Below are 27,325 nucleotides of genomic sequence, written 5' to 3'. Positions count from 1 at the left end.
AAAAAGACAGGGTGAAAAAAATAAATAAAAATAAATAAAATAAGCTATTGAATGCAGAAAGAAGCAAAAAGGATCACATATATTTTAAAACAAATGGAGAACTATCAATTTGAAAAAAAAATTTAGTGGTTAAATGATTTATGCAGTATAACACAACCAATAAATATATAAGCTGAATAGATTCCAAAGTCCACCATTCAGAAAGAGTCAAAGCTGCAAAAATTTCCAAAATACCTCCAATTTGTTAGTGGTGTTATCTGTGGCTGTATCATTATGGATTGGTCTTATTATGGTGATTTTGAGCATTTGTTATACTTTCCAGAATGTTTATAAAGTCCCTAAATTGAGCATATGCTTCTCTATAATAATATATATATTTTATTAAGGCAAATTGAAGCAGTAAAAGAATTTCCATCACATCAAAATTAACGGTGACACCTTTTAAATATCCATTTCTAAACTAATTATTTAACTTAAATATTCTTTTCTTTCTTCTTGATTTATAAGGATCTAACAATCAATTATCTTTAGACCCGTGTTTTGTGGCTTCGGTAATATATACAAAGACCCATAATATATTGACTTTATTAGTCTAAAGTCACCCAGATTTCTTTTACTTCCTCCCTTCATTCCAACGGTCTCACAATGGAAAACAATGAACCAAGAGGAGGCAGAAATTAACAGATATATGTAAATTAGCTTATTGACACTTTGGAGGGTATAAATACATATTTTTTAAAACTGGCTGAAAAGACATTTGATATTTAACCAGAAAGGGTTGAGCAGTCAACGAATTGTTAGGGTGGTACTTGTTAGATACAGTGGAGCAGTATAAGTCTACCTATGTTCTACCTCCTTCATAGAGCTTTCGGTAATATAGTGATCAAATCAGAGCCATTCCATGTCCTATAGAGAACACGAAGTTGAACAGTTAATTCAAGTGAAACATAGTTTCTGATACCCCTGCGGTTTGGTTTAACAAAGAAGACATACATTTTCCTAATAACTCACCCAAAAAAACCCCTATAACATTAAAATGACATACTAGAAAAGATGTTGTAAAATATTAATGTGGAAAAAGACATTGGTCCCATATTGTAATTAACAAATTGTCCGATTTGATGACTTTCGAAGAACCACTGAATACATAAATTTGAATTTCAGTGACAAACTAATAAATAAAATCATGCAGATTTATCAATCCTAGACATATTATTAAGACTAACCAAGTTGAGTTGTATCTATAGGATTCTAAGACACTGACACATACGTCTTGCAGGCTGGTGTACTAGCAACCAGTGAACACTTTGTGCAGTTCCCAAATGAGCAGTTTCCCTTACTGCTTCATTAATGCAATTGGAACTAGGACTTATTTTGCTCTAGCCAAATGATTCAAAGGGGCTGATTATTTTGTGAGCCCCTTGGAACAGCATTTCAAAGCAGAAGAGGCATGTACATAAAGAACACAACTACTGATGCCATCGAAATTCCTTACAAATGAGAAAATTAAAATTTGACACTAACAAGTTGGTTGCTGGAACCCTACTTTCTCTATATAGTAGTCCACTTTCTCCTCTTTTGTTTCTTTTAGTTCTATGCCAAAAGTTATGGGAGATAAGACCCAGTCGATGAAGCATGGCGTAATATGTAAAGTGGAAGAAAGGTATTTTACTAAAAGTTTGCTCTTCAAATTAATGTTCTATGCTATGAATGTATAAACTATAAACACATCTTGATTTGAGGTCTGGGCTTGTTTCGAAGAAATGTATAACAGACAATGCTTAGCATTCAATATATGTTCTGAAAAGTGCTTACAAGATAGCATGCTAATTCCAATCCTTTACTCTTTTATTTATTCGTTATTTTTTTAAATGTTTATTGAATGTATGCTCTATACCAAGGATTATAGTATTAAGAATGTCAGCAGTTTACATCTCTGTTTCTTTCTCTCTTCCACATTTTTCTATCTTATGTTCCTCTAAAATATATTTAAAGTAGTTTCTGTATATATAATAGGTATATATGTATACATAAGAATATATATATAAATGAACTTTCAGAATTCAAATAATTATGAGTAAGATGGATAGTAAGCAAATAAATGCAATGTGAGAGATTAGAGTTAGCAGGTTACAAAAGGAGTCACTGGAGTGTGGCAAATAATCCTATCTGTGAGGACAAAATGTAATCCAGATCACATTTTGTAATGAACATGTAAGCAGAAGTTCACCAGTGGCAAATGGAGAGAGCTCTTTGTGTGTGTCAGAGGGGAAGCATATGTAAAAGATGAGAGAGCATATGTAAAGGACCAGCATGGCATTTGGAGAAGAAAAAGCAGAGAGCAGATGGAGGGAAGTGACAGAATACGGCACTGAGAAATAGGAGAATAGGCTACTGAGAAAGATGCAAAAGATGATGTTTGTACACAGACAGGAACACATAGTTTTTATTTTATCCTAAACTTTACTAGAATCAATAGATTTTTTTTAAATGGAAGAGTCACAGGAATTCTGGGCAGTGTGGTAACTGTTCTATTAATTTCTTTATTCATTTATCAATTTATTCATTCATTCAACGAACATGTTTTAAGCACATGCTATCTGACCTAGACATTGGTCGTTTGTTTAGTTAACAAAGATTCTGCCATGCACCAAGCTATAGAAAGTCTTGGGAAGTACAATAAGAAAGATGTCACACACACACGCAAATCCTAATAATGTGTGTAAACAAATAGTCTTGGGGGCAGGGCATAGGGAAGGTCATAAAAAACCAAAAGTGAACCATCTCCTCAACTGAAGATTAACATATTCTAGGCCAGAATCTCTGTGTTCTGCGTCAACCCATTTCTCAACTGTGAAGGAGTGAAAACAGCTACTGGAGAGAAGCAGGTTAAATGAATAAAATGAATAACCAATACTAGCAAATTTTCTCTTTTCAAAGCAAAAGTTCTAAGACTCTTCCTGGAATTGGAGTAATGATCTGAAATTGTAGCTGCTCTCTATAGAAATAGGGGGTTAAGGACGGAAACTCCCAAACATTGTTTTCTTGAATTACAGAAAATGTAAAGATAGATCCAATAATCACTATCAATTTCAATTCTTAGCATTGACTCAAATCTCGCCCTCATACCCTGATACACACACACACACACACAAACACACGTTCTTCCATTCAGACACACCAACGAAATTTAAGAAAGGAATACCTGAACAGAAATCTAAGAAAAACTGCCAGGGAATTTAAAGAGAATTTATGCCTAGGTCTTGTTTAGTTTCCTTAAAATGCATGCTATTGATGCACACTTGTGAAAGTAGAAAAAGAAGAGAGGTGGAGAATAAGTTCCTTCTCTGCTGTGTCCTCAGTCAGTTCCGCTCCCCACAATGGATGCGATCTCTTGTTAATTGATTGTTCCTATTAGTTCAGCAATATCCTATGTAAATAAAAGTATAACTATAAATATTATATATACATGTATATATATATAAAACACTCCATACTTTGCATTTTCCAAAATGTAAATCTTGAAGATCACAGACAGCAGCCTCACACTACTTCCCTGTAATATTAATTTATATCAATACACTGCTATTTATTCAGTCAATCTTCCATCAGTGGACATGTCAAATGTTTCAAATCTTTGGCTCTTAACATTAGAATTAATATCTCTTAAATGTGTCATATCACACTGCTGTGATTTTATCTCATATATATTAAAGAGGATAATTTCATACTTAGTATTTTATGAAGCCTCCAGCATACTCTCCTGGATCTTTAGTATCCATTGATTACCTCATTTCAGGGAATAAGGAAAGAAGTTCTCAACTTGGGCAAAGAGAAGGAAACAAAAACGGCTTTAAAATACATTAAAATAAAAATCCGTAACCACATTTTTAAGAAAAAAACATTTTACTAAATCTGTCAATCTAATGGCATATGTTCCCAAACAATCTACCTAGGCTTCTATCAATGATTCCATGGATTGAATTGTGCCCCCCTCAAATTCATGTGTGGAAATCCTAACCCCCAACATTATAATATTTAGAGACAGAGCTTTTGGGAGTCTATTTGGTTTCGATGAGGTCATGAGGGTGTGGCCTTATGATGGGATTAGGGCTCTTATAACAAGAAACACCAGACGGCCCTCCTCTCTCTCTCTCTCTCTGCCGGGTAAGGACGCAATGAGAAGGTGGCTGTCTGTAAGCTAGGAAGAGAACTCTCACTAGAAACCAACCCTGTGTCCTCCTAATCTTGGACTTCCAGAACTGTTAGAAAATGAATTTCTGGTCCACCTAGAAGCAGCATCTATGCTCCTTCTTGAATCTCCATCTGGTTCAGCCTACTGGCCTCCACTCCAACCTCCACCATGTCCATCAGGATGACCCATAAGTCCTACAAGGTGTCCATCTCTGGGCCCCGGGCCTTCAGCGGTGCTCATACACCAGTGCACCTGGCACCTGCATCAGCTCCTCGACCTTCTCCTAGGTGGGGAGCAAGAGCAGCAGCTTCCAGAGTGGCCTGGGCAGCGGCATGAGTCTGGTTGGGGGTTATAGGAGGATTGGTGGTGAGGGAGCAACACCACTGTCACAGTGAACCAGACCCTGCTGAGTCCCATTAAGCTGGATGTGGACACCAACATCCAGGCCATGTTCACCCAGGAGAAGGAGCAGATCAAGACAAGTTTGTCTCCTTCATCAACAAAGGGCGGCACCTGGAACAAGATTCTGGAGACCAAGTGGAGCCTGCTGCAGCAGCAGGAGATGCATCGGAGCAACATGGCCAACATGGTAGAAGCCTACATCAACAACCTTTGGTGGCAACTTGATGCACTGGGCCAGGAGAAGCTGAAGCTGGAGGTGGAGGTTGGCAACATACAGGGGCTGGTGGAGGACTTCAAGAATAAGAGGACAAGATCAACAAGCGCGCAGAGATGGAGTGTGAGTTTGTCCTCATCAAGAAGGATATGGATGAAGGTTACATGAACAAGGTAGAGCTGGAGTCCCACGTAGAAGGGCTGAAGGATGAGATTAACTTCTTCAGGCAGCTGTGTGAAGAGGAGACTGTGAGCTGCAGTCCCAGGTCTCAGACACGTCTGTGGTCCTCCCCATGGACAACACCCACTCCCTGGATCTGAACAGCATCATCACCGAGGTCAAGGCCCAGTACAGGAGATCGCCAACCGCTGCCGGGTGGATGCTGAGTTCACCTACCAGACCAAGTATAAGGAGCTGCAGACATTTACTGGGATGCACGGAGATGACCTCCATCGCATGAAGACGGGTATTTCCGAGACGAACCGAATATCAACCAACTGCGGGCTGAGATCGTTGGCTTTAAAGGCCAGAATGCTTCCCTGGAGGCCGCCATTGCTGATGCTGAGCAGCATGGGGAGCTAACTGTCAAGGATGCTCAGGCCAAGGTGGCCAAGCTGGAGGCTGCTCTAAGAACGGCCAAGCAGGACATAGTGTGGTAGCTGCGTGAGTACCAGGAGCTCATGAATGTCAGGCTTGCCCTGGACGTGGAAACGGCCACCTACTGCAAACTGCTGGAGAGCGAGGAGAGCCGGCTGGAGTCTGGGATACAGAACTTGAGCATCCATACCAAGACCGCCAGGGGCTACTCAGGTGGGCTGAGTTCAAGGAACTTCGGGAGCCTTACGATCCCTGGCCTCAACTATGGCTTCGGCTCTGGTGGGGCCTCCACTTCCTTCAGCTGCATCAGCTCCTCCAAGGCCGTCGTGGTGAAGAAGATCGAGACCCGTGACGGGAAGCTGGTATCTGAATCGTCTGATATCCTGCTCAACAGCCACTGCGGTTCCTCCCAGCCTTCCTCCTCCTGTGGCTGATCCGGAAGCTCTGAGACAGGGAGCTGTGCAGGGGAGCATCGGAACAGGAAGCCCATCTGAGGCACAGCCCCAGTCCTCAGCCCACCCTTGAGGGGAATCTACTGCCTGAGGTACCCCACTTCTCACGCCTCCACTAAAAGCCAATTCAAGTGTCTTCCAAAATAATGCCTCAACTGGCTCTGCCAACTCTCAAAAAAAAGAAAATGAATGTCTGTTTTTTAAGCCACTCAGCCTGTGGTATTTTCTTGTGGCAGTCCAAGCTGACCTAGACAAAAGGCTACCTCCTCCACTTGTCCAGTGAATGCCATCCCTTATTGCCCATTCAAGGACTCAGTTATGGGAATAGTCCTCTCTCTTTCTTCTCTCTTTCTGTAGCACCGATTTTCCCTCTCTCCTGGATCATTCTAACAAGAATCTAGATTTAGAAAAGAACTCATTGACATCAAATCACTCTTGGCCCCTTTCCCATTTCTCTACTATTATTGAAAGCAAAATTCACTGAAAGACTAGTCTATATTTGCTAATTCCAATTTTTCATCTCCTATTTTCTTTTCAATTCACTTTACTCAAGATTTTCTCTCTATCACTAGACTGAAACAGCTCATGACAAGTCAACAGTAACCTCCACATGGCCAAATACCAGTGTTCTGATCTTATTCAACTCCTCAATAGTATTTGGAGATAATTGATCACTCCCTATGCTAAAACAAAGAGACGAATAAGCAAAAAACTTCCTACCTCAGCTACCAGGATATCATATTCTCATGTTTTTGCTCAGCTTTTGGCCACTACTTCTCAGTTTCTTTTGCTGGATCCTCTTTTGTTCTTCCTTTCCTTCTCAATGTTGGAGTGTCCCAGGCTATGCCAATGAAACTTCTCCTCTTAGGTACACATCTTCCCTGGATGATTCCATCTAGCTCTACCGCTTTAAATATTTCTCCCCTGGACTTACTACTCATATACCAACCCACTTATTGTACGGTATCACTTGGATCTATAATAAACATTTTAAAATTACGATGCATAATATTGAACTCTTGTTTCTCCCTACAAAGCCCACTTAGTAAATGGAGCCACAGACTTTTCAAGAAAAATTATTGCTAATATTTTAAACTTCTCTCTTACTCTCATAAACTATATGCAGTCTAGCTCTGCATCAGGTCTGCAGGACATTATTCTAAATCCACCGCATCTCACCTTTTCTATGGGTAACATCCCATCCTGAACAAAAATGTTTGTTTTCCTGCAATAATGCAATAACCTTCTAACCCAGCTTCTTGCCTCCTCTCTTGGCTTCCTTTAATCCTTTTCTCCACAAGCTGGAGAGATCCACTTAAAATCACTATCTGTTTCAAAGTCCTCCGAAACATTTTTCCCATGTTAAAAATGCAATACTAACCATGTCCTATTGGTCCCAACATGGCCTAATCCACAGGTAATATGTCTAATTTTATCTCCTACTCCTTTATGTCTTGCTTTAAGGGTCCAATGCACTGAACTCCTTATTGATTCTTGAATAAGTTAATCTTATTCTATCCCAATGACATTCTATTCCCATCAAAATATATAAGGCATATATATATCTATACACACATACATATATACATATATATGTATACATGTGAAACATTTCTTTCTCTCTCAGCTGCTACTCCACTTTTAAGTATGATACATGAGGACATGAATTTTATCAGTTCATGAATTTTATCAGTTACTGGAAAACAAAGGACATATGCATCAATAAATATTGTCAAATTCCCTATTTAGGGGTTGGAACAGTTTTATTCGTATGATAAATGTAAGAGTGAGCCTTATAGCCTTCTCTCAAAGATGCTATGGGTCATTTGTTTTTTGCTAAGCTGATGAGTAAAAAAAAAATCTCTCATATGAGTGAGGTTAAACATATTTTCATAGGTTTAAACATTTTCCTATTTCCTTTCTTTGTCCAATTTTCTATTTTATTATTGGTATTTTCCTGTGTTGTAGAAAGTCTTTAACTCTTTTAGAAAGTTGTAAATATTTTATCCTTGACTTTAGAAAAGTTTTAAATCAACTACTTGGAGGTATAATAAATATAGAATAAAATGAAATATTTAAAGTGTATAGGTTGGTGAGTTTTGATAGAAGTATACATCTGAGTAACCAAATCTAGAATCAAGTTATAGAACGTTTTTACCACCTCAAATGGCACTTGTTTTAGTCAGTTCAGGCAGCTATAATAAAAATACCAGACACTGGGCAGCTTAAAAAATACCACTGACTAGAGGTTCTTACAGTTCTGGAGGCCAGGAACTCTGAGATCAAGAGAGCAGCATGGTCGGGTTCTAGTGAGAGCCCTCGTCCTGGCTTGCAGACGGCCATCTTCTCATTGTGTCCTGACGTGATAAAAAGAGAGAGAGAGCTCTGGTCTCTAACTCTTCTTGTAAGGGCACTAATCCCATCATCGGGGCTTCTCTCTAATGACATCCTGCAAATGTAATCACCTCCCAAAGGCCTCACCTCCAAAGACCATGGAGATTCAGATTTCGACATGTGAATTTTGAGGGAACACAAACATACAGTCCATAACAGAAATCCCCTGCGACTACCCCAGCGTAAGAATGTTCACAGCAACTTTATTCATACTATACAAAAGCTAGGGGTAAATATAACCCAAATGTTTAGTATCCCAATTGTCTATGAAAGTATATACATATATTTTTTTCTCTTAACTCTGCATCTCATTTTCCTGCTTATTTGCAAGTTCTTTAATTTTTATCATGTGCTGGACATTTTATCTAGAAGAATAGTAGATATTGAAATATGTATTATACACAGACATAATATATACAAATATGTATATAATATACATATAGCACATATATTTTACAAATAACATAAATGTATGTGTATGTAATATAACTACTTTAAGGAGCTTCTATGCTCTTTTGGAAGATGCTCAGTGATCTAGACCGTAGGAATAAGAAGTTGAACAAGAATTTTGTTTATAGTATTACTTTCTTAAAACTTTAATAATCTAAATATGCAAGAGTTAAGAAATCTTTGAATATATTATATACATACTAAATTTCCACGTTAAAAATCTCTCTTTATATATACGTTGATGCGAAGGTATGTCCAAGTCATTGTCGCGAGTGGTCCTTCCCTTGTAGGTATGAAAAATATTAGTATTTAGATTTGCACATATTTGAATGTTCAGAGAAAAGCCCAAAATACCTAATACCCACTAAGTATTTATCTGCTAAATGTGACATCTGGGACATTCAGTGGCAGTATTTTTAACTGCTGTATTTTCAGAGTACTGGTCACACTTCTCTGTTTCTTTGGATATTTCATATTTCTTCTAGTTGATGAAAACTAGGTATTTTAGATAATATAGTTAGGCAATTTTGGATTATTATTTTCTCTGTGTTTGTTTCATTGTATTTTTTGTTTTCTTTGATTTTTTTATTTTTTCAGTAACTTTTCTTGTCTGAATCCACGCACTCTCCCCTGCAGTGTGTGGGTACTAATGTCTCTGCTCAGTTCGTTGTTGCTGCTGTTGCTAACCTTGTTTCAGTTTTCTATACTTTGGAATTCTACGGGTAGTCTCTCAATCTACATTGCTTAGTGGTCAACCAACTACTGATCAGAGTTTGTGGTCAAAGATTTTGAGCCACTTAGTGTTTCAGCCTTTTTTGATGGGTCTGCCTGTGGGTTGGGGAGATCAGTCTGATTTAAGGCAGTTTTCAGGACCTCAGTTAACTAGGGTGTATGGAGAGCTTAAGCCTTCTCTGGTCTCCCCTCTGTGTAGATGCAGAAGGCACCATGGGCGTATGCAGAGCTTACCAATCTGGGACATGACTTTAAATAAGCAAGTGTGTCTCCTCCATTCTCTCATTTTCTTTTCTGGTGAATTGATATACACTGTGAAAAGTAATAAAGGGAAGCCTCATTTAAAATGGATTCAGGAGGCCAGAAGGGGGAGCTCCCACGCAGTACCCCTGGAGGTCAATTACAGGAAAGGATTGTCGACCCGAAAAAGAAGAATGTCAGCGGGAAAGATTAGCCAGTTGCAGACCTCAAGAGGAAAGATGTACATTGCATCTTCTGGAGGAAATCCACTACTTCAGAAACTAAGCCAATGAGAACCCATCCTCACCCTGAATTCTTGCTTTACTCCAATGGACTTTCATTCAAAACAACTCCTCCCAATTTCCTCCTTTTTCTCTATAAAAAATTGCCTCTCCTTTTTCTGTGGGACTTGCCTATGGTTTTTGCTATAGCTTGCTTGTCCCAAATTGCAATTTCTCTGCTATTCCTGAATCAACCCATTTTGCTGGTCAAATAATGGCTGTTTTATGTTTTAGGTTAATAAGATAGAGACGGGCATGAGGTCCTAAGCATAAAGTAGCACACATTTCCGTGAATCACCACACGGCGAAGATCCAGTTAGTAACCAGCAATTGGTACGTGACTGAGAGAAAAACTTCTCATTTGTTTACTCTCTTCTATATTTTTTGCTTCACTTGTACCATGTCCTAGGTTTTTCTAATATACTTGCAACATATGATTTTGACAATTGTTTTAATATGAAAGAAAACAAAGAGAATATTTTTCACTCTTTTAAAATTAGTATACCATGCTTTAGTATTGTATTTTTATGTTACATTTGGAGAGGTGATTTTACATATAAATTTTCAATTTTAAGGAAAACTATAACTAAAGAAATTTAAACTAGCAATATTCTGACATCAGTCTAATTGTAATTAAATGTACTTCCATACTCTGTATAAGTATATAAAAGTGAATTTGCTACATAAATTATCTGGAATGATTGGTTCAGTTTATCTATTTGTAAGTAATTTATATCTCAAAATAGACACCCTACGACATTAGTGTTAGTCAATAAAATATAGCAAGAAAAATGGGAAAAATTCAAAGTAGCTTTAAATCGCCATCCTTTTTACTTCTGTTAAAATATTAAAAAGTTATATTCAACGAATTATGCATCTTCAATATTTATATAATTATGAGAGGGAAATCTTTTGAAGGTATTTAAAGCTATTTGTTGTAATGAACCTAAATCTAAACACAAATATTTAGGATAAAATCATAGCTAATAACACATTCAACTTATATTGAATATTGTAATATTCAGTCTTTTGTTACAAAAATATTTTTCTTGTTAATTTTGGCTAAAACTAATGTAATCACACATTTTATATTTACGAACAACAAAATATATTCTGAAATGTAGTTGTTATTTGGTAGTTCAATGTGTCTAATTGAACTCATAAATAACATCCATTTGATATTATCAATTCTGATTAAAAAAGATCATGGTGACACACTTCAACTTTTTCTTTATGGCATTCAGTTTCAACAGAAAAAAAGCTGCCCAAAATTTACTTAAATAGAGTATAAATCATTTTACCCATATCAGATCAATAAAATATAAGACTTATCCATCTGGATTTTGAAAGCATAATATGTGCCTCTATATTTCTGTGCTCTATTTCCTAAATCACAATAGATATGGAGGATTAAATTTTCACTGTACTTTGCAATTTCTTTCCAACTGGCAGTTATCTGATAAGAATTCTATAATTTCATTGAGATCAGAGATAATGTTGTCTGTATTATGCATCCTACATCCATTTAAGTAAATAGGCAGCTTTAGTTATGTTTTTCTTTCATTTTAATGGCTCATTTTTAATTTTTCTCTCCTTAACCTTAAAGTGTTAATTGAGACTAGGAAATATTTAAGCTTATGGTACAAGTTTTCCCTGAGCGCTTGTATGCTCCTTATCTCTCAGGGTTCTGTAGGAGCTTCAGTGTGTTGCTGACCCTACACTAAGTCAGTCTTTTATTCTCCCTTTAAGTTTTCATAATTAGCTACCCTACAAGGAAAAAATAGGAGAATATAACAGTTTTCCATTTCTAGGACTCTTGTACACATTCTCTCCAAATCCCAGTCAGCAACCAAAACCATATTTCAATCATGAGTTTTATTTCAAAAACTAGTTTTCACAGCAAACTTTTGGCAACCTTAGTTCAATGGAAAAACATGTATAATGTTTAAGAAAGATCCCATCCTTAATGGTGGAGGCTGCTTTGGAAGGACTTGTTCATTGATAGTCTTTAAAATTTTGTATAGCAGCAACTCAAGACCTCCTCTGAGCACATATTTTCACACTAAAAATATCTACTGTATAGGTCACAACTCTCTAGACATCTGTGTCTTTGGAAATGAGTCACACCTAGACACAGATCTTGATGGCAATCTTCTTTGACTTGATGTAATTTGCTGGATCATGAATCTCTGCCAGTTTTGCATCTTTTATTGCATTTGTTGGGATATCCTCTAGTTATCCATTATTTTTGAAATTTTCCCCAAACATATTTCACACAATTGTACCCATTCCTGTATATCTGCATGTTTGGAGTATGTGATAACTACTAGTAGACAAGCACTTCAAGGGATTGCAGTTTAACATTGGATTACCTCAATACCCAAGGTTAGATGGAAGTGATACTCTTACTGCCAAGAGGGATCTTCTACTCACTGCAAAGATAAGCCAACAGTCAAGAGGCAAGGTGGTAGGAAAGAAAGGGTCTTTTTATTACATCTTGCTAGCAAAGGGGAAGATGGCAGACTAGTGTCCTAAAGAACCATCTTAAAACTACAAAATTTTGAAGCAGTTATATAGGACAAACAGGCTGAAAAGCAGGAGCGGGGTCTCAAAATGTTGACCACCTGGTCTTGTACTCCTTGAGACACCAGATCTTCCCTTTCTCTTGTCACTGGTGATGGATTCCAGCATAGGTCTCTTTTCCAGAGGTCATTACATGCTTGGAAAAACTAAAAAGCAAAGTTCTTGCCTAATTGCAATAGGGAGGTCTATGTATAAGCCTAGGCTAAGAAAATAGCAGAGCATGCATATTTCTCACAAGCAGGCGTGTACTTATCTAGGCTACATGCAAACTAAAGCAATGCTGACAAGGAAAGGGGGTGCCTTGTGGATCAGGATCATTTACGGTTCCGACATGATTCCCCTCTGTAAGAAGTCTTCCCTTACGCTAACCTCTGTTAACCATCAGCTGTATTTATCTTAGTCATTTAGGTGGTGCTAACAACACCAAATGTAAGGGAAAAAAATGTAAGTTAACAGCAGAAAGATACTTGGAGATTTTCTAACATTTGGATATTAACAATATACCTTAAATAATCCATTTGTAGAATTTGTTACATTTTAAAAAATATATGAAACAAATTAGAAAATCTTTAGAACTGAATGAATATGAGAATAGAACATATCAAAATGTGTGGGGTACTGGAATGACTGGATAACCACAGGCAAAAAAAAATCATGGGGCCGCTCCCATGCCCTAGTGGTTAAGTTTGGCATGCTCCACATTGGCAGTCCAGGTTTGTGGGTTTAGATCCTGAGTGTGGAGCTACACCACTCATCAGCCATGCTATGGTGGTGACCTACATATAAACAAAAGAGGAAGATTGGCACAGATGTTAGCTCAGGGTTAATCTTCCTCAGCAAAAAAAACAAACAAAAAAAATCATGCCAAATCTTACATCCTTCACAAATATTAACTCAAAATGGATCACAGACTGAAATGTAAAACCCAAAACTATAAGACTCTTAGAAGATGACATAGGATAAAACCTAGATGACCTCAGGTGCAATGATGACCTTTTAGATAAAAAACCAAAGACTCAACCATGAAAGAAATAATGGGTAAGCTGTACTTCATTAAAATTAAAAACTTCTGCTCTGTGAAAGACAATGTCAAAAGAATTAGAAGACAAGCCAAAGACTGAAAGACAATATTTGCAAAAGACATAACCAATAAAGGAATGCCATGCACAACATCCAAAGAACTCTTAAAACTCAGCAATAAGAAAACAAACAACCTAATTAAAAAAGGGTCAAAGACCTTAACAGATACCCCATGAAGGAAGATACGCAAATGGCAAATAAGCATTTGAAAACATGCTCCATATCTTGTTATAGGGAAATGCAAATTAAAACAACACACCTATTAGACTAACCAAAATCCATAACTCTGATAACACCAAGTGCTGACAAGGATGTGGAGCAGCAGGAGCTCTCATTCATTGCTGGTGGAAATGCAAATGGTACAGCCACTTGGGGAGACAGTTTGGCAGTTTCATACAAAACTAAACATACTAATAACATATGATCCAGCAATCATACTCCTTCATATTTACTCAAAAGAGTTGAAAACTTATGCCCATATAAAAGTTTGCACACATATTTATAGCAGCTTTATTTGTAATTGTGAAAACTTGAAAGCAATCATGATGTCCTTACAATAGGTAAATAGATAAACTGTGGTACATCTGTAAAATGGAATATTATTCAGCGCTAGAAAGAAATGAGCTATCAAGGCACGACAGCCACGGAGGAAATTTAGATGAACATTACTAAGTAAAATAAGCCAATCTGAAAAAAACTGTATCCTGTATGATTCCATACATATGACATTTTAGAAGAGACAAAATAATGGAGACAATAAAAATATTGATTACCACGGAGAGGATGAATAGGCAGAGCTCAGAGGATTTTTAGAATAGTGAAATACTCTGTATGGCATTACAATGATGGATACATGTCATTATACATTTGTCCAAATCTAGAGAATATAAAACACCAAGACCAATCTGTAATGTCAACTGTGGACTTTGGATGATCATAATGTGTCAATGTAGCTTCACCAATTATAGCAAATGTGCCACTCTGCTGGGAGATGTTGATAATGGGGGAGGATGTGCATATGTGGGGGCAGGAGGTATATGGGAAATATCTGGATCTTCTCTTCAGTTTTTCTGTGAATCTAAAACTGCTCATAAAAAAAGTCATAATAAAAAAACGTGCGGGACACAGCTAAATTAGTGGCTTGAGAGAAATTCCTAACTTTAATTATATATATTAAAAAATAAAAAAATATAAATTTTCTAAGCTCTCATCTCAATAAGATAGAATGAATATAGCAAGTAAAAACCAAAGAAAGCAGAGGAAAATAAAAATACATAAACCAAAATAAAATTGAAAACAAACATAAAATAAAATCAACCATTAAAAGTTGTTTGTGTAAACAGTAAAAAACTGATAAATCTTCAGATTGATTTAAAAATGTGAAAATATAAATTCCAATATCAAGGATGTAAAAGAGGACACCATTTCAAGACCTTCCTGTGTAAAAAAGATGAGGAATATTATAAATAAATTTATAACAATACATGTGAAAACCCAGGCAAAATAATTATGTTTCTTGAAGAAAAATCTTAGCAAAACTGATAGAAGAAATAAAAAGTATGGATAATCTCATAGCTGTTGAACTTTTAGTTAAAAAATTCCCCACAAAGAAAAGCTATGAACATTGAAAGAAGACATGAGACCAATCTAGTTGTTCTGAGGCCAGTATACTATGACGCTAACCTAAGAAAAAAGAAAATAAAAGGAAAATATGCCCCATAAACAAAGATACAAAAACTCACCAACAGAACATTAGCAAACTGAAGTGTTTCAATAAATATAATAAGCAGGATTTATTCTAAGAATGCATCTGCTTATTATTCAAAAACCAATCACTGAGATTATCCATTAGAAACATAAGGTATGAAAAGCAGATAATTATCTCAAAAAAGAATAAAATTAATTTGATTAAATTAAACCATAATTTATTAAAAGACAGCACACTAGATATAGAAAGAAACATTCTTAATCTCGTAAATGGCGTATGCAAAACATCTACATCACACTCAGTGTTGAAATATGATTGGCTTGCCTTGCGAGGTCTGTTACGAAACAAGGATACCCAGTGTGTAAGTATTTTATTGTGGTATCAGAGTCTATTGTGAGTTATGAACTAAATTATTTAATATAGAAATTAGACCTACACAATTGTGAGAGGAGCAGTAAATGTGAAGATCTTAAAGGTGGTATTGGAAGATTAAAGGTATCAACAACTGATTAATGTGAGAAGACCAGCAAATTCAATCACAAAATTAGAGCCGGAAAGGAAGAACTGAAAAAGCAATCTAGAAGTTGTTGCCTCTGAGGATCCACAGCTAAATGTCTTGTGATTAGCCAGAGAACATTTTTTAGCAGCCTTAGTTGTCAAGAAGCTCTTGACACACGATGGTGGCGATCAAGGCCAAACTTGAATCTGTTGGGCATTTCTATATCTGTTTGTTAACAGATGTAATAATGTCAACATTCAGAGTACAGTCTCCTACTTCTTGTCTGCTTTCCAAATTTCAAACTAGTTATTTTGACCAAGTGTTACTTGGGATAATAAGGGAAGGGAATTCTGGGAAATGTAGCTCTAGTTTAGTTAAGCAGCATCAGAATGATCCCGTCTAGAGACTGCCGTTGTTAAATAACGTAACATTCGGAATTACTCTTCTTATTAAACTGTGCAAATGAATACTTGATTTATACAAATACTTAACAAATCAAATAAAATTAACATCTTCAAAGACATCAGAGAAGCTATACCATCCATTAAAATAAAAAGGAGCGTGAAGAGGCAAGAAAGGTCTTTGGGAAAGTAAAAGTATATTAGCCAAATTAAGTATAATAATAATTGCAGTTGACAAAATAACATGATGGAAATCTTCCTGAAAGCAACATATAAACAAAAACATCAATAATTGGGTGAAAAGAGATCAAATAATTTGAGAATAAATCCTGTGTGCTAACATCTTGTTAATGATGATTTCAACAAGAGAGAAAAAAGCAGATAGTAGGAAACAAACAAATAAGTAATAGAAAAAACGTTTCTAGAATACAAGACTTTCCTTAAAAAGGTTGATTGTCTACCTTGGTAAAAAATAGACTAGTGAGATTCATCAAGAATTTTAGGAATACAGAAAAAAGATTCTAAAATTTCCCAGAGAGTTAAAAGTAATCACATACAATGGAACAGAATTACAATCACATCAACTCTCTAAATAGCAGTTCTTGAAGGCAGATGATTATGAATTATACCTCTTCAAATCTAAGGGAAAGTGATTTTTACTCTAGAATTCCTATTCCAAGCCCAAAACTTTATCAAATTTCAAGGTAAAGCAGAGATGGTTTCTGACATATGAATTCAAAAATGTATCTCCACTGGACTATGTCTTAGTAGCTAATATGAGATCTGATTTAGCAAAGTGAGGGGAAAATAAGAAAGCGTAGTCATCAGTTCTGTGAAAAACTAGACCCAACACAGAAGAAAAGTGAGGGTAGACCTGAATTTACTGGTCTCCAGACTACATGATAAAGGTTACCAGGAGAAAAATTGGCAAATTAAAAAAAAAAGTGCTATACTGTACAACACATGTGTTTGAATTTTGGGAGATAGAAATATACATGTGTGTGCATATTTACTGAATATATGATATAATTCAATAAATAAATATGTGAGGATTATCCCACTTGACTCAGCAGTGAACTATTTAAATAGTCACAATAAGCATAACAATGATTTAACTGCAAGTAGGATTGTAATATTATTATACACTCTAAATTTCTTTCCAAAAATTTCAACTTTCTCCCACCTGTTGCAAACTTTATGCCATCAGTGTTTTAAAATGATGATATTTCAGCCATGATAAAAAAAAAAATGCTTTGCTTAACCCTACATCAACACCCAATTCATGCCCTTGAACTTTCTTGTCATCTCTCTCTCTCTGTCTGTCTGTCTTTTTCTATCTCTTTCTCTCTCTTTTTCCTCTCCTTTTCAGGAGGATTCATTGAAATCAAAATGTCTTCTTCACATAATTTCTGTTTAAATAGGATTTGAAATTACTCAGCCTTCATTATGTCACCAATGATTCTCTTGTTGCAACTTTCATAGAAACATTTCAATCTATCTTTCTGTAATATTTTAAACTCTTGATCATTCCTTTCCTTCAACAATTCTTCCCTTTGGCTTCCATAACAAAAAAGCCCTGGTTTTTCTCCACGTTCAGGTTACCAGGGAAGATTGTATAGTAAAATATTTGAGAGAGAAGACTCTGGGGCCAGATGAACAAGCTTGGGTCCTAGCTCACTTACCAGCTGGAGCTATATGCTATTAGGCAATTTACCTAATTTCATTGTTCTTTCATTTCCCCAGCCACATAATAGGTGTAGTATTTGTTCCAACCTGATAAATGAAGATTCGGTTAGTTAATACATTCAAAACTATTTGATTGTTTGCACTGTATAAACACTCAGGCTCCCTTCATCTGTATCTGTAGCCTCTGGAGTCTCTAGGTGGTGTAACTTAGAACAGGTACTATTTAGCTTGCTGAATGTTAAGTCTCAGGAAGTGGGTTAAGTTTTCCTATAATTATCAATGTTTGGATTCTTACTTTGTTCTTTGACTTTCCAAATGGGCCATTATCTGACCCCAATTCATCGTATTTCAAACGTTAAATGCCCTTAATTTTATCAATATAGTAATATAGATATGTATTTTACAAAGATACATATATATCACACTCTTTCTCCATTTCTTTCAATTCTAAGCACTTCTTTATAGTAGGGCTGTAAATGCCTATGCATTTATAATCATATTTGCTTACTATTTAAATCAATTTTCTGAGACAGAAGGGACCAAGGAAGCAATTACGCAGAATCAGGTAATTGAAATGCACCTGGCCTTAATTTAAAGCTTTCTGAGTTAATTTCTAATTCTATCTTAATATTAGAACTTGGATTGATTATTGGCGTTCAACCTTGATAGTCTAATTAGTCTGACTGCAGCTTCCTGATTCTGTCTCTGGGATTTTCTTTCTTGCAAATCTGCTCATATCTTTAATATTGTTTTTTTCCCTAAAGTCTCTTTTCTCTTGTCAGTCTTCACCTTTTGCAAATACTCATGTTCTTTTCTAAAGGAACTTCAATTATTATCTGTAGGTTAGACTGTTAATTGCTTCCCAAATTTGCTGCCCAGATAAAAGACCCAGTTCTTCAAACTCATTACACTATTTTCAGGTCCTGCAATTAGTGTGGCAAATTGAATAAGTAGAAGAGTAGTATGTGGATTTCAAGAAGCATTCTTAAAAGAAGGGACATGTGCTGAATTTTGTCTCCTGCTCTCTGCAACCTGGTGTGATGACTGAATCTCTAGCAGCTATCTCAAAGCACAAGAACAAGAGCCACAATTTATTGGTATGGTCCTGTGATTTTTATCCTTTATTCTATTCATATTGTATATTAATTTAATTGATACTGGTTGATAAGTCAACATTTCATTCCTCTGATAAATGCCACTTGATCCATGGCATATATTGCTTTTTATATGTCATTGGATTTGGTTTGCTAGAGTTTTGTTGTGGATTTCTGTGTCCATATTAATAAGAGAACTGTCTTTAGTTTTCATTTTTTGTGAGATATTTTTCTGGTTTGGGTGCCACAGTAATACTGGCCCCATAGAATGAGTTGGGAAATGTTATTACCTCCTTTAGCTTTTTGGGGGGACAGTGTGTGAAGAACTATTAATTATTCTTTAATATTTGGTAGAATTTACCATTGAAGCCATCTGGACCTGGGCTTTTATTTTATTTTTTAGATATAATTGACACATAAGACTATATTAGTTTCAGGTGTACAACATAATGATTCAATAAATGTATATATTGCCTGTGGGAAATGTTTTTACTACTAATTCAATCTCTATACTTGGTACAGGTCTATTCAGATTTCTATGTCTTCTTGAGTCAATTTTGGTAGTTTGTATTTTTCTAAGAACTTGTCCGTTTCATCCAAGTTATCTAATTTGTTGTCATTCAGTTGTTGATAGCATTCTCATATAATGCTTTTTATTTCTGTAAAGTCGATAATAATGTCTGCTCTTTTACTCCTGATTTTAGTAATTTGAATATTGTCCCTTTTTTTCTTGATCAATGTAGCTAAAGTTTTGTCAATTTTTTTGACATTACAAATAATCAATTTTTGGTTTCCTTGATTTTCTCTATTTTTTCCCTATTCTCAATTTTCTTAATGTGCACTTTAGTGTTTATTATTACCTTCTTTCTTCTTGCTTTCGATTTAGTTTGCTCTTTTTTTCCCCCAATATCCTAAGTTGAAAAGCTAGGTTATTGATTTGATATTTTTTCTTTCTTAATATAAGCATTTATAGCTATAAAGCACTGGCTTAGTTGCAGTTGTGTTCATTTTCATTCATCTCAACATTTTTTAATTTCCTTTATGATTTCTTTTTTTAACCCATTGATTGTTTAGAAGAGTATGTGGTTTAATTTCCACACATTTTGTGAATTCCCAAATTTCCTTCTGTTATTCCTTTCTAATTTCACTTAATAATGTTCAAAAAACATACTTGCATGATTTGAATACTTTCAAATTAATTGAAGATTGCTTTATGGCATAGCGTATAGTCTATTTTGGAGAACATACCCTACGTATTTGAGAAGAATGTGCATTTTTCTGATGTTAAGTGGAGTGCTTTATGGATTTTTGCTAAGTCTAGTTGTTTTATGTTTTTTTTTAAAGTCCTCTATTTCCTATTTTTATCTTCTGACTGGTTGTACTCTCCATTATTTAAAAAAGACTATTGATGCTTCCAATTATTATGATGCAATTGTATATTTCTCCCTTTAGTGCCATCAGTTTTTGTTTTGTGCATTTTGAGTCTCTGTTAGAAAAACATGTTTATAATTTTATATCTTTCTTGTAGATTGATTATTTTATCATTTGAAAATACTCTCTGTATCTCTAATAAATAGCATTTTTGGTTTTAAAGTCTGTTTTCACTGATATTAGTATAATAACTGGAGCTTTCTTAAGTTTGGTGTTTGCATGCTGAATCATTTCCCGTTCTTTTATTTTCAACCGATTTGTAGCATAGCCTTTAAAGTGTGTCTCTAATAGACAGCATAGAGTTAGGTCTCGTTTTTAATCCTCTCTGACAAACTCTACATTTTAGTAGCATTGCTTAAACCATTCACTTTTAATAATCCTATCAATGTTGGATTTGTATCTGCCATTTTACTTTCCACACGTCTCACGTTTTTCCCCTCTCTGTTCCTCCTTTACTTTTCTCTTTCCCATTAAGTGAATCTTTTCTAATGTAACATTTAACTCTGTTAAGAATTTTTTCACTATATTTTTAAAGCTATTTTCTTTGTGGTTGCTCTATGGCGTACCATACAACTTTTAACTTATAATCTACTTCAGACTTAATTCCAGTGAGATATAGAAATGTCAATATCATACACCTCTTCTGCCTCTTCCCACTTTTCATGCTATTAATGTAATACATATTATACCTACATGTGCTATAAACTGCAAAAACATTTTTAGAAAATTACTTTACATAATACTATGTCTTTTAAACAAGCTGAAAGAAAGGAGACCAAATACACACTTTATTTGATAGTTCTGGTTCTGTTTATTTGTTTCTGTCAATTTAAATTATCACCTTCTGTCGTTTTCTTACTCCAATACAACTTTGCCCCCACCCATAAGCTTTGCGATATTATTGTCAAATATATAACATTTCTATATGTTATAGGCCCAATAGTACAAATATAAGCATATCATTTTATACAATACTTTTTAAAACACTTTAGAGAAGAAATAAGAAGAACATATGCATTTGTACTGTCTTTGATGATTATATAGTTACTATTTCTGGTGATCTTTCTCTTTTCTTTCATGTTGTTTCAAATTGCTGTCTGAGATCACATGCTTTTAGCCTAAAGAATTTATTGTAATATTTTTTAACAGGAGGGTCTGCTAGCAACAAATTCTATCAGTCTTTGTTTGTGTACCATATTTTTTCTTCATCTTTATTTTTGAAAAATATTTTTGTTGGATATGATTTACAAATGACAAGTTTTTAAAATTTTCAGTACTTTTAATATATCATTCCCTCACTTCCATTGTTTCTGAAGAGAAGTCAGCTGTTAATCTGATTGGTGTTTTCTTGCACAAGAAGAGTTGTTTTCCTCTTGCTGCTTTCAAGATTTTCACTTTAGCTTTGACTTTCAACATGTTTACTGTAGGTGTCTAGGTATGAATCTCTTTGCATTTATTCTACTTCGGGTTTGTTGAACATCTTTGATGTATACATTAACATTTTTTTTGTAAGATTTGGGAAGTTATTGGCCATTATTTCTGCAAATATTTTTTTCTGCACCTCTATCTCCTCCCTTTTTGATATTTCCACTACACATGTGTTGGTGTATTTAATGGTGTCACACACTTCTTTGAGGCACTGTTCATTTTTCTTTGTTCTTTTTCTCTCTATTCTTTGGATTGTACAATCTGTATTGATATATCATCAACTTTGCTGCTTCTTTCTTTTGCCAGTTTAAAGCTACTTCTTATCTCCTCTAACAGATTTTTTCATTTCATTTAGTGTGCTTGCCAACTTATAATTTTCCATTTTTAAAATAATATCTGTCTCTTTGTAGATATTCTCCATTTTAGAAGATGTTGGCATGATACCTTTCTGTACTTCTTTAATCATGGTTTCCACAATTCTGTGGACATATTAATAGTAACTGATTTCAATCATTGGTCTATTAAACACAGCATTAGTTTCTTGTCACAGGCAGCTTCTGCTCCTATTTTGTTTTTATTTTTTTTTCTGTATATGGCTCATACTTTTCTGTTCCTTTGCATGTCTCATATTTTTTTTTTTTTTTTTGCTGAAAATTGGGCATTTAAGATATTATATTGTAACAAATCTAGATACCAAAAACACACACCTCAATGTTTTTTGTTGTGGCTGTTTGCTTTGTTATTCATATGGTGACTTGGCTGGTGAATTTTAAGTGAAGTCTGTTTCCCGTCTGTTTTGAAGCCTTTGATGTTTGTCTTCAGATGGCACAGCCCTGGCCTGCATAAGTAACCCCAGGATTACACTGGTTTTATCAGGGTTCATTTTAACTGTCTCTCTTCCTGATCTTTTTGTTAAACACTTTGCCTCTGTTGTCATCAGGGTCAGCTATTTGTTTCCACTGATTTTCAGCTGACTGGTCTATTTTTTTAGTTAACATATTGTTTACCTTACATAATTACCAAATTTTATGGTGATAACATTTAAGAGCAATTCTCTTAACAACTTGTGAGTATATAATACTTTTAACTATAGTCACTATGCTGTACATTAGATGCCAAGAACTAATTTATTTTATCAATGGAAGTTTGTACCCTTCAACCAACATTTTCCCATTTCTCTCAACTCCCAGCCTCTACTCTGTATTTCTATGAGTTCAGCTTCTTTAGATTTCACATATGTGAGAACATATTGTATTTGCCTTTCTCTCTCTGACTTATTTGACTTAGCTTAATGCTCTCAAAAGTCCATGCATGTTGTCATTATTATTTACGACTAAATAATATTCTACTTGGTGTGTGTGTGAGTGTATACACATATACATATCACACATATACATAAATAAATATAATAAACGTGATCTATATATACAAATCACATTTTCTCAATGGCTTTTCTTGACTCTCTTTCATTAGTCTCTCTGGTAAACTAACTGGCCTAGTTTAGCTCCTTGATCTAGGTGAGCTGACAGCCTCCTCTTAATTACTACCACCAACATTTCCATTGTTTTTGAGAGCACCCCTTTCAACTTCACCTTTCTCCCACTCTGTTCAGTAAGGTCAATTCCTTTGTGGACAGCACTGGGTCTCTCTGTTTTTTCTTTTGTGTTTTCTTTTGTTTTCTTTTTTTCCTCTCTCCCTGGGCCAAATCCCTGAGTCACTGCTCTGGAGTTGGGTATGGCGACAGTGGTCTGCTTCTCGCAGACTGAGGCCCCTACTTGGTAAGCAGGACACTGGTGGGCGCAGTAGCCTCTGGTCTTCTTGGATTGCTTCTTCCAGGGTGGGGCCTCTGCCCTGTGAGTGAACTGAGCTGAGGCAACCAAGACCCTAGTATTCTTGGCTTGCTATTCCTGAGGTACAGCTTCCTCCCATGAATGAGAAAGGGAGAGTTTTGACCTCTCAGTTATAATCACCTGCAAAATATGTTTTACAACCAAGAGTGAGGGGTAATGAGAAATGCTGGCAGCTTGTCCCTCCCAGGGAGATACCATAGCTCTTGATTGAATCTGGAGGGACTATAAGCCCATCTTCTTGGCAACACTTGTTTGCAAGGGAACTTCTGTCCCACTAGTTGGTAGGGAAGGAGAATGGGAGCAGCTTGTAGCTCAAGTGCCACAGACTCTCGCTGTTCCTACCAAAATCTGCTAGATTATCTTGGGTACATGTTTATTCCTTTGCTAGATGCCTTTAGAACAATATCCAGAGACTTTAGTTTTTTTTTTTTTTTTTAAATAATTGTCCCCAGTTTCACTGGCATTTAGGTCCATGGATCTCCTTATTCTGGAAGTGGATCTTCCACTACCTAGTATTTTAATTGCTTTTTTTCTTAGAAGATTTCCATGATAGATTACGAACTCCTTGAGGGAATAGCCAGTATTACTCTTTTAAATAAGTGGAAATCTCTCATATAGAAGCTTTATAATAAATGTATGTGGGGGGAATTAATTCTAAGCAATGTGCTAATTTTTTTTCTAATTAATAGTATGTTACAGTTTATGCTTAATGGAATAAAAAGCTAGATTACGTGAGTATCTGTGTACGCAAAGTCAGAGAAAGAAGTATTCTTCAGCCTTTTCAAAGATTGAATTTGCATAGGTATAAGTATCAGACACTCCATTATTGCATAGATAAAATTACTTGCTCTCTATATATGAGGAAAAGTACTTAAGGGAACATGAATTTTCCTGTTGTCTTAGATTGTCTTAGTTTCATGAATTAGAGCTAAGATATTCTAAAAATTAAATACTGGTAGGATTTTCTCCATCTCTCTTTAAAATAATTTCAATTTCTCTTAGGTTTTGCTATTACTTAATTTGTGAATCTAGATTTTCAGCGTTATTGTAAGCTTTTTTTAAGTGAGAATTTATAAGTTCCTATCTGTGAGCTACGGAGTATATTCTCTTTTGAATAAAAGATGTCAATTTTTTATAACTATCACATGGTAAAATTGTTTATTAACTTACAGAAAAATTATGAGTCTGAGAAAATATTATTAACGACAGCTGGAAATGCAGAGAAAGCAAAAATAAGTTAGAATAAAACCATGAAAACGCCATACTTAAATGAAGTGCCAAAGGAATGCCAATGAAATGCATCAATGAACCTAAAGGTCCAACAATGGCAGGATTAATAAATTATGGTATAATTGTACACTGGAATACTGTAAGTGATGAGCATAAATGAAATAGCTACATGCAATAACATTGGATGAATCTCACAAACACAAAAGTTTGAAAAAAGAAGTCAAAACTGAAAAGAATGCATACAGTATGGTTTGACTCATAAAATGTTCAAAACAAGGCAAAACTAAACTATGTAATCTAGAAAAACATTCATAAATCATTTAAGCAAAAAGAAAACTAAGGGAAAAGTTATCAAATGACCTGAAATAGTGGTCACATCTAGGGAGTCTGGAAGTTATCGACAGAGTATTAAAGAGACCGTTTTATTACTAAATGAAGAATTTAAAACAATATATTGAATGCAAAAATTTAGTAGTAAAGGAGGAGATAAATGTAACCTTTGGAGTCATTGCCAATAATGAAACCCTGCAAAACTTCATGTCTAATGATATTTTGACATACTGTCAGACATTTTTGGAAGCAAACGAGGAGAGTGCCAATTCTTAGTGTTCCCACTTGATCCCCATTGTGTTCAATCCTCACTTTATGGCCCCAGGTGTATTTATAAGCACAATTCTGTTTTTATAAGTACAATATTGTCGATATAGTTTGATGTCTGTGAATTGGAATGTCTGTCCTTAATTGTGTTTTGCTTCCTCAAAAAGGCATCTGCTTTTATGAAATGGTACCACATTAGTAAAGCATACGTAGAGTGAGGGCTTAATTAGGCTGTTTATTTTGTAATCATGCTCCCAAAATGTTCTTGAGAGATAGACCAACCTCTTAAAAATCTAAATTTAAAAAAAAAGACATAGCTGTGTGGTGCCAGGTTTTCTTTTAAGTAATTTTCAAAGAGTATTTCATTACGTCAGGACACATGGATTTTAGTCTCTTTAAATGAGTGTGTTTTATTTTTACCTATTTTTATAGGATTACAAACTTCCTCAGTGTAGGGACGTGTCTTTGTATTCCTGTGTATTTTTTTTCCTCACATTTGGAGTACAATGCCTTGATAATTTCAGGGGCCTATGATTTAAATGTAAAATGCAATTACATATCTTTAAAAACAAAACTGAACAAAAATACAGAGGGACATTCATGCAGATCTCTTAGTGTTCCACTCGCAATAATTCTTTATCTTCCTAACACGGAGATAAGAAATTTCTATGTGGGCTGTAATTACCTAGAACAGTGATGCCCAGTACAAATATAAGATACATATGTAATTTTAAAAGCCCTAGTATCCACATTAAAAACAATGTTAAAAAGAAAAGAGTTCAGGGGTGGGGCCTGTCTCCGAGTGGTTAATGTTCCAGGTGCTCCACTTCAGCAGCCCACGTTCATGGGTTCGGATCCTGGGCAGGGACATACTCTACTCATCAGCCATGATATGGAGGCATCCCACCTATGAAATAGAAGGAGACTGGCATAGATGTTACCTCAGGACTAATCTTCTTCACCAAAAAGCAGAAAAAAAAAAGAAAAGAGTCACTTATTTTTAAACATATAGTTTCTTTTGCTCAATATATCAAAATGTTGTCATTTCAACATATAATCAATATAGAAACTGTTAATGAATTATTTTACATTATGTTCATACAAAATCTTTGAAATTAGTGTGTATTTTACACTAACAGTCCGTCTTAATTTGAACACTAAACACTCAGCAGAAAGATTTGTTCCATATTTAGATTTCATAAAATTTACATTCAAAAAATGGATTTACATACAGAAATTGTTGAAAACAGGCATATATTGTCCAATAACTGAATTAAGTACATAAAATCATTCTTCTTTGATATTTGCATCCACTTTCGTGAAAGTACTTTATTTTTTTAGCATAGATTGCACTTTGAAACAAAAGCCTACCAGTTTCAAAACTATATTTCTCCCAGTTAAGTAGATTCACTAACTCTTGTTTTAACTCAGTATTGTTAACACCAAATATAAAAGGATATTGCATGAATTGAAAAACAGATCTAAATTTATTAATATCATCAAAGCATTCTTCATTATTTTCTTTTAGACTTGTAGCCAATTAACATAGTTCTATTTATTACAATAAAATTTTCTGCACCTGGATCTTCTGAGTAGTGTGCAAGAAATTTACTGTTGATTTATATTATAAAAAGTTTTAATGTCAACATAAATCTACACTTTTCTAGCTTGGTCACAAACAAGCTTTTTCTTTTCTTGGAGATTCAAATTTAGCTTGATAATAAGCAGTGTGATAGTAGTGAGAAATGTAAACCACATTACCATTAACTTATTTTCTTTGA

General features: G+C 35.0%; 1 pseudogene; it reads left to right on the top strand.

Annotated features, from left to right (window-relative positions):
* The first annotated feature begins 4,363 nt into the window (after positions 1–4,363).
* Positions 4,364–5,842, top strand: LOC124240813 (keratin, type II cytoskeletal 8-like; annotated as a pseudogene).
* Positions 5,843–27,325: the final 21,483 nt, after the last annotated feature.

The sequence above is a fragment of the Equus quagga genome, chromosome 6 (genome assembly GCF_021613505.1).
Source record: "Equus quagga isolate Etosha38 chromosome 6, UCLA_HA_Equagga_1.0, whole genome shotgun sequence".
NCBI classification, from domain to species: domain Eukaryota; kingdom Metazoa; phylum Chordata; class Mammalia; order Perissodactyla; family Equidae; genus Equus; species Equus quagga.
The sequence above is the reverse complement of the archived record's forward strand: the minus strand, read 5'-3'. Positions and strand labels throughout refer to the sequence as shown.